General features: G+C 40.0%; 1 pseudogene across 1 annotated transcript; it reads left to right on the forward strand.

The window, feature by feature from the left end:
• The first annotated feature begins 523 nt into the window (after positions 1-523).
• LOC105807638 lies at positions 524-1815 on the forward strand (annotated as a pseudogene). The gene has a single exon (XR_001137346.1). The product of XR_001137346.1 is annotated as a glyceraldehyde-3-phosphate dehydrogenase pseudogene (transcript).
• The last annotated feature ends 5796 nt before the right edge of the window (positions 1816-7611 follow it).

Below are 7611 nucleotides of genomic sequence, written 5' to 3' on the forward strand. Positions count from 1 at the left end.
TTTTCCAGTTATTTTATTAAACTTAACAGAGAAGTTAGGCAACTAACCTAGGCCTAGTGCAAGTAGAACTAGAATTGCAATGGACAGAATAAGGGTTAGAGACAGAAAAACTTGATTTGAGCCCCAGCCCTGCCACTAACTAGCTGAGTAACCTTAGATGTATCATTGCTTCCACGATTACTATGATGAACAAATGAGATAATCTATGTGCAATCCTATAACCTATTCTATAAATGTTTATTGTTATTATTAGGAATAAGGACTTTTGCCACTATGTCTGAAATGATTGCCCTAACAAGTCTTGGGCTCAATCCCCATCTAACTCCACCATAAATAATCATTTGTCACCTCACAATGATTGCTGTCATTTATTGTATCCTTAACATATATTGACCCAAGTAATTTTTCCAAAACCCTATGGGTCAATATTATTATTCTGTTTTCCAAATAAGAAAATTTCTTCCACAGAGGTTAAATAACTTGCCTTAAGTTACACTGTTAATAAGGAGTAACTGGAGGCTCTCTGGTCCTCGCGTTCGACAGACAGCCGCATCTTCTCGCGCAGCGCCAGCACCGTCTCCGAGACACCATGGTGAAAGTGAAGGCCGGAATAAACGGCTTTGGCCGTATTGGGCGCCTGGTCACCAGGGCTGCTTTTAACTCTGGCAAAGTGGACATTGTCGCCATCAATGACCCCTTCATTGACCTCAACTACATGGTCTACATGTTCCAGTACGACTCCACCCACGGCAAGTTCCATGGCACAGTCAAGGCGGAGAACAGGAAGCTTGTCATCAATGGCCATCCCATAACCATCTTCCAGGAGCGAGATCCCACCAAAATCAAATGGGGGGAAACGGGCGCCGATTACGTTGTGGAGTCCACCGGCGTCTTCGCCACCCTGGAGAAGGCCCGGGCTCACCTAGATGGGGGTGCCAAGAGGGTCATCATCTCCGCCCCCTCTGCTGACGCCCCCATGTTTGTGATGGGCGTGAACCACGACAAGTACCAAAACAACCTCACCATCGTCAGCAATGCCTCCTGCACCACCAACTGCTTAGCCCCCCTGGCCAAGGTCATCCATGACAACTTTGGCATCGTGGAGGGACTCATGACCACTGTCCATGCCGTCACTGCCACCCAGAAGACCGTGGATGGCCCGTCTGGGAAGATGTGGCATGATGGCCGTGGGGCTCTCCAGAACATCATTTCCGCATCGACTGGCACAGCCAAGGCCGTGGGCAAGGTCATCCCCGAGCTGAACGAGGAAGCTCACTGGCATGGCCTTCCGCGTCCCCACTGCCAACGTGTCGGTGGTGGACCTGACCTGCCGTCTGGAGAAGCCGGCCAAGTATGACGATATCAAGAAGGTGGTGAAGCAGGCGGCGGATGGCCCCGTCAAGGGCATCCTGGGCTACACTGAGCATCAGGTTGTCTCCTCCGACTTCAACAGTGACACCCACTCTTCCACCTTTGATGCTGGTGCTGGCATCACCCTCAATGACGACTTTGTAAAGCTCATTGCCTGGTATGACAATGAATTTGGCTACAGCAACAGGGTGGTGGACCTCATGGCCCACATGGCCACCAAGGAGTAAGAGCCCCGGACCACCAGCCCCAGACAGAGCACAGAGGAAGAGAGAGGCCTCAGCTGCTGGGGTGTCCCTGCCTACTCAGTCCCCACCTCCCTGAGAATCTCCCCTCCTCACAACATAGTTTCCATGCCAGAGCCCCTGAAGAATGCGAGGGGCCTAGGGAGCCCCACCTTGTCATGTACCATCAATAAAGTTCCCTGTACTCAGCCAAAAAAAAAAATAAGGAGTAACTGGAGATTCTAAAGCCCATTCTCCTAATAAGTGGGTGATATTGCCTCCCTAGATATGGCCAAGGCTGGTTAATTTGGCTTAATGATCCCTATACAATCTTTTTGGGGTACCATAATGCCAGCCTCCTTCCAAAAGCAAGAACCAAACCACAAGACTCCTGATTTTCAATATGGTTTGCCAGGTAAACATGCAAGAGTTTTTAAGTTAAATCTTTATGTTGTCATCAGTGTTCTTATGCATTAGATAACCTTATCAAATGAGAGAAATTAAATAAACATGTTTTTCTCAATGTTCCATATGAAAGGGAGGATCTCTAGAAAATGTCTAGATTTCCTCCAATTCTCTCTTTCTATGGATTTTTAGTTTTAGTTGTAGTGTTTGCTGCTGTTGTCTCCAGCCCAGCTTCCAAGTCTTACCATTTTACAGAAGTGGAGACCCCAAAGAGGGAAAGTGATTTTCCCAAAGTCCTACAGCTGGTGGCGAATCTGAGACTAGACTATATTTTTCTCCTGCCCAGGTCAGTGCCCTTCTGACAACATTGCATTGCCTCTTGAAGGAATATAATAATCACTTTTTACATTTAAGTACAATGTAGCTTTTTTATTTGGTATTCATTGACACCATGGCATCATAGCAGTGAGTCAATCTTGAAGCAAAACCCATGAACTCCTGACTCTTGAATAACAGATGCATTTACCAAAATGACTCATTTCCTGTGGGAGCTTAAAGGTAGAGCAAAAAGATTCAATTTTTAAATTTTTCTAAAACCAGAAAATAGCAATTCCAAAAGAGAGGTTAAGAATTTAGGGCTTACAGATAAATCTTTTAGAAAAAGATCTCTAAGAGCTGAACTATAAGGTAATTAAGTTCTTTTCTTACTTACTATACAAAAAATTCATCTTGTTTTATAAAAAAGTAAATTCTTAGCATTTAACACATGGAAAAGAAGATGCAGGTAAACATGATATTCCTTGTTCTGGCTCCATCTTGTTTCCATTACCCTTTTCCCTTTCTCCTTGTGGACTACAGGGCTGGGAAGAGTTATCCCTCAATAAGGAGAGAAATGGCTCTCCCTTATTGGCAAGTGGTTTTTCTACAAACGTGCAATGTCTAAGGAATCTTAGTCCAGTTCCACCAACAGTAACAGAAAAGACATACACAAAAACAGATCATTTCTATAAATGGGGATAAATGTGAAGATAAACTCAGGATGTTACAGAACTGCAGTGAAAGGGAACCTGCCTCTTCCTCCAGGCTCTCCATTCAGTCTTGAAGGATGCACAAGTGCCAGCCAGACAGGGATACTAAGATGGCATTCCAAGCCAAGGAAACACCCACTGTATGCAGGGAATAAATGGCAGTTTGATGTTACTAGAGTAACAAACACAAGATGAGTTGTTCCCCAGGATGAGGCTTAAAGGTACAGGAAAGAGTCCTCAGAGGTCCTTGAGAGCAATCTGAATCTGCATTAAGACAACACATGGAGATCTACTAAGGGGTGTGTAGCTAAAATTTCATTCCTTATAATAGGTAATGACATTTATGAATTACTTACATTTTAAAACTTGAAGCCAATTCAAGTTTAACCCTTCGTAAAGTTAATCTAAATCTTGAATGGAAGAAAGAAAATGTGCTTGGGTGGGAGGAATGGAGCAGTTACAGCTATACCACCTGCCTGTGAGCATTCTTCTCCATTGCTTTTAGTGTAGTGGTTCAAAGTTTGGGAACTCTCTGCTTTGAATTGCCCTTTCTGAACAAATTCAGCCTTCTAGTGCAGAACAAACTGTGATTGCAGTCCCAATACTAATCTTATAGTAATCCTGGCCGGGCTGTTTAGGAATCCTTAAGTTTTCCAAGAGTAAATTGGGGCTGAGAAGAGGGAGGCAGCTGCCTCTATGGGCAACCTGCCGTAATATAGTGATGCCAATGTCCAGGAACTAAAATATTTCAATCAAAACAATTTCATTAGGTTATATAATAAATTGTTTGCTAGTGTCCAAAACACAGGCTTAGTTGTTAAGAGAAATAATGTTAACTCAAAGAAAATATCATTTATTCATCATTTAATGAGCAACTACAACATGTCATTCTGTGAAAGTTTTCATCAGGATAAGAATATAGGGAGGTCCTTATAGTCTAGAAGTTTAGCATTTGTCATGAACCTAAGATAAGCAGCTCTACCTCAAGGCAGACTATAAGAACAATAACAGAAGTTCCAACAAATTGCAATGAAGTTTCAGAGGCAGGGGAGATTAAATAAATTTAGAAAATTGTTCCAATTTCCATAAGAATAATAAATATGATTAAGAATAGAGAAAAAAATCAAAGATCACAATTTTCTCCCTGATTAGATAGCCTACTCCCTTCCGAGAAAAATTCAGATTAGAAAGACAGGCTTTATTATACACTCCAAAATGTGAACAAAATCTTGTTTGTCAAAATAGATGGAAAATAAATTTCCAAAGACCAGAACGTTTGGCTTCTATTATTTAAAACTAAGGCAAACAGGAATATCTCAGCTGAGCTCAACCACCGTGAGGACCCATGGAGCAAAAGAGAGGATCGCTAAGGTAACCAGACGGCAGAATGTAATTACTCAAATTGGAATTCAGCCAGGCTGTGCAGGCAATACCCACACTCTTTAGAAAATGTCATAGACTCTTTTAATAACCATGGCAATTTTATTCCATAAACATGTATTAGTAGGACATATCAGAATAAGAATAAAATATTCCTTTTTTTTTTTACACCCATGAATGGACACACAGCCAGAGCAAAGAAGACAGAATATGAATCTCAGAAACATGATTATGCACTTTCTTAGTGACAATATTCACTCTTGTTTCTCATATTCACTCTTGTTTTTAAAATGTAGGAAGAGAGGCACTGTGACATGTGTGCAATAGAATGCAAATAGAATTCAAGAGAATAGTCAGTAGAATAGAATTCAAATGAAGTATCTTACATAACCAGTGAAGAGAAATGCTGAAATTCTTCATGCTATTAATTTAGTGTAAACATGATAATACACTATTTATTAGAAAGCCCAGTGGTATGCCATGGGATGTGTTACCACAGCCTTGGGACAAAAAAAAAAAAAAGTCCCCTTGGTTTTCTAATGTCTTACTTCAAATTTTTAAATTATAATATATCAAGATAAAAATAGCTCTCCATGGTACTAAAGTTTTAATTTCCCCTACTGACCAAAGTAAGTGATCTAGTTGTTGAATTAATGATTCCATCTAACAAATGTTTCACGAGTGCTTACTACATTCCAGGAACAGTCCCTGTTCTCACAGAGCTTGTAGGCTAATAAGAACATGAAAGAGAAACCAGTGGATTTTCAAAAAGTTAGAAATGTATAATCATGAGGTGACTGGAAGGCAGAGAAAGACTACCAAAATGCCAAAGGAAGCAAAAACAAGAACGAATACCAAGACTCAATATTGACCCTGTTGGTATTTAACCAGCAATATTGTACTTGGGTAGATAATTATCACAATGTTTATTGAATATTTACTTTGTGCCAAGCACTGCAAGAAGGGTACATTTTTTCTCATATTTTAATGGAATGAAACCTCAATATGATCAGAGAGGGGGGCTCATGTCTCATTCTCTGCCAGACCAACAGCCCAGGACAGGCAGCTCAGGGCTCAAGTCTCAGGGCCACCATTTACTAGCTTTGGTATCTTGGACAAGACACTTACCTTTATGTAACTTCAGTTTTCTTATCTGGAAAATAGAGATAATTATATCTCTATTTTTAAGTTAGTAAGGTTAAATGACATAATATTTATAAAGGGATTAACATAGTGCTTGGAAGATAGTAAGAAAACAACACAAAATTGCTCAGAAATAATAACTTTTTCTAATGGTATGATCCTGAAACACCTATTGTCATGACTCATGCTCAAGCTACAAATGCCCTGTCTATATAGCTATCCAGGTGGTTCTGGCCCTTCTTGCTCACTGCCTCCTGCTCCCTCGTCCACTTCAGGTAGCTGTCAAGCTGTCCTACCACCGAGAGATGGATTACCGGGAGCTGTCAGACCTCACACTCCTGCCCTGCTCCCTACTTTCTTTCCCTGCAGGCCAGGAGGTAATAGGTTGATATGTTTTGCTGTATTTTGACCTAAAATCATCATAAATTCCATTCTGGTAGATCTTTTTTCACATATATGCTTGTATCTCTTTAATTCCCTTTTCTCTTTCCATTGTATCTAATCCTTGCTCATTTGCTTAGGAAGATTTTTCTTCCTCACTCTCTCAAGCCCTCTCCTTATGCACCATTGTGAGCCCAAAGACCAATGCTAATCATCATTGGTAAGCATTAGCATTAGAGCATGGTTAATGGTGATTTGTATCATGGAAAGGATAACCATCCCCATCATGAAGGCATCACTAAGGCCTTCATTCTTTTAAGGTCCTTCAAGTGCCCAGAAGCCCTCATTTTCTGCCTCATCTGTTTTTAGTTAAACCTTCTTTCCTTAGACACAAGTAACCAAAATAAATATGAAACTGATTCTGCTTGCATTTTATTCCATTCCAGTTCTGTTCCATTCTTCCATTCTGGAAGAATACAGTTGAAGCCTTGCAATATTTTGGCAATATTAACTCTAATATGGCTTTTATGGGCATATTCATAACCATGTTTCTATAGGAGAAAAAAATATGCTCTGAATTTTAAACCAACTTACGATCAAATGTGCAAACCGAACTTTTGACAAGTTGGGGGTTATCTATTATTTGAAGAACACTGCACGATACTAGAAAACATAAAGAGATGCTGATTTAAGGACTCACAGTGGTGAACTGCATGCTCATGCTGAATTGGGAATTTGCTTTAGACTTTTTATGGAGGCTGAATTATAGCATTTTGTCCTGATACTGTAGTCAGTCTCACTCACAAGAAGTATGGATTATGCAAACCTAATGCTATCTGTGGCAGTAAGTGCAAGACTGTGATACATTCGTGCCTTTGAAAAACGGCTGGGAATGATTTAGAACTACTCTTGCAAGGCTGTCAGCTCCCAGCATATACAAAAAGATTCACTTCTTTATTGCCCCTGCATAGCAGTTGACTTCTATCATTCATTGCCCAACTTTAGGTTTCCAGGTGACAGGTCATATGTGCTTCAATATTTAAGTAAGTAAACAATATTGGGCTCAAAAGCCAATGAGCTTTTAAACCATAGACCTTTATATTGGAAGAGCCTGCCAGGATTCTGAGTGCCAATGAGGTAATCAGATATGCACTTTGGTTGTTCTTGTTACCAGCAGGCTTACATTCTAGGAGGATGATCCTCTGAGAGAAGCAACTTGCATATTCCATCAACCAGAATATGGTCAATGATAGATAGTCTGTATTTACATTTGCATATAATTGTTTTCATTTAAAAAATTTGCCAGATACTGACACAACAGATCATTCAGAATAAGTTATGCTTTCACGTGAAGCATTATTTTTCTGGGTTGTGAGTAAAACAAATAGCATTTTCTTTTCCACTTCCTAATTAGACAATTTTCTAATCTCTTTTTAAAAGGCTTCAACCATTTATGTTTTTAAAGAATGCCATACAATGTTTATTATGAAAAACAGTAAACACATAGTTTTGTCCTGCCTTTTTTTTTACCTTTTTTAAACTTAAAAATAACTAAGTTTCATGTTTTAATTCCATTCAAAACCCTATAAAATTTAGGTTCAACTTTGAAAATACAGAATATGGGTCCTTCAGAGCAGATTCAGTATTGCTGCTGCAGCAGACATAAAGAATAGAAAGCTGAT

The sequence above is a fragment of the Propithecus coquereli genome, unplaced genomic scaffold (assembly GCF_000956105.1).
Source record: "Propithecus coquereli isolate 6110/MARCELLA unplaced genomic scaffold, Pcoq_1.0 Scaffold10, whole genome shotgun sequence".
Lineage (NCBI taxonomy): Eukaryota > Metazoa > Chordata > Mammalia > Primates > Indriidae > Propithecus > Propithecus coquereli.